Here is a 1,220-nt window from a genome sequence, read left to right as displayed (position 1 = left end):
CACGTAAACGGCTTTCTACTGTTGACTTAATTTTTGCCATTATAAGTCGTGATATTATTTGTTCAGTATTGTGTACAGTTAAGATCGGTGTAGAACCACATAAGTACATGTCGTATTCACTACTAAAGTATACCTTATTTAGTTTTGGGTTCGTTTGATATTTAATCTTATCTTACTTACTCTTATATTACTTTTTCAATATCAATGGACTGGAGTAGGTAATTGCCGATAGGTACTTATTGGGCCTAACCTTTACAACACATATTAAAAAAGCTTAAAATAAACAAAAAATGCAAAAAAATGCAAAATAAAAATTACATATTTTAAATTGTTATATCACGAAACAAATTTAGTTTTTGGTTAGAATTGTATAGAACTTAAAGAAAAAAAATGCAAAAGTCACCAAAATCCTAGCTCTACTTATAATTTTTGAATTCGTATTGTGGAATGTCCAATTTCCTTTCTTGAATCTTACATAGGTACCTAAGTTATTTGTAGGTAGGTACCATTGATTATAGAATTCTATAATCAATGGTACTATTAATTATTACTATTATTAATACTGTTAAGAACCCCTGATTATATTAGTAAGCATAGTATAAAATAGTGTATAATAAATAATAATATTGCACAACAGCGAACAGCGACTACACTAACCTGGAGAGCATTTTGACTGTCAAACTATTTTATAAAACATTATAATATTTATTGTATTGTAAGATTTATTTTTAATTGAAATATAGCAAGTAATAATTAGTTTGAAAGTATTTTGAACATACGTAACAATACACTTACATATATCTCAACATTCCCTTTTTGAATAACAAGAATCTGGTAACTGTACCTATATAATATAGTATATACTACCCCATAAGTTGCCAGCCTTAATAATTTTATTTAGGATTATGACTATGAGTATGAAATATTTCACATGAAATTTTCACTTTGAAATATTTCAAACTTGAAACTTTCATCCTTCTTTAAATATTTCAATAAAATATTGAAAAATATATTAGGTATTTAAATAATTTTTTAATTTCGTATTTATTGGTATGTTTCTTACAATAATTAATAATTCTTACAACATTCTTATAATAGATCAGACTGATTTTATACCTGATTACTGATTATCAATATTTAATTTCTGATCATAATGTAGAGAAGATTTTACAGGGTGATTCACTGATTCACCAAGTATGCTCATTTCCTGAATAATACAG

General features: G+C 25.9%; 1 protein-coding gene across 1 annotated transcript in view; it reads left to right on the top strand.

Annotated features, from left to right (window-relative positions):
• LOC103309676 overlaps positions 1–1,220 on the top strand; it is a 7,008-nt gene that overhangs the window by 2,887 nt on the left and 2,901 nt on the right. The window lies entirely within an intron of this gene.

This window comes from Acyrthosiphon pisum, chromosome A1 (genome assembly GCF_005508785.2).
Source record: "Acyrthosiphon pisum isolate AL4f chromosome A1, pea_aphid_22Mar2018_4r6ur, whole genome shotgun sequence".
NCBI classification, from domain to species: Eukaryota; Metazoa; Arthropoda; class Insecta; order Hemiptera; family Aphididae; genus Acyrthosiphon; species Acyrthosiphon pisum.
The sequence above is the reverse complement of the archived record's forward strand: the minus strand, read 5'-3'. Positions and strand labels throughout refer to the sequence as shown.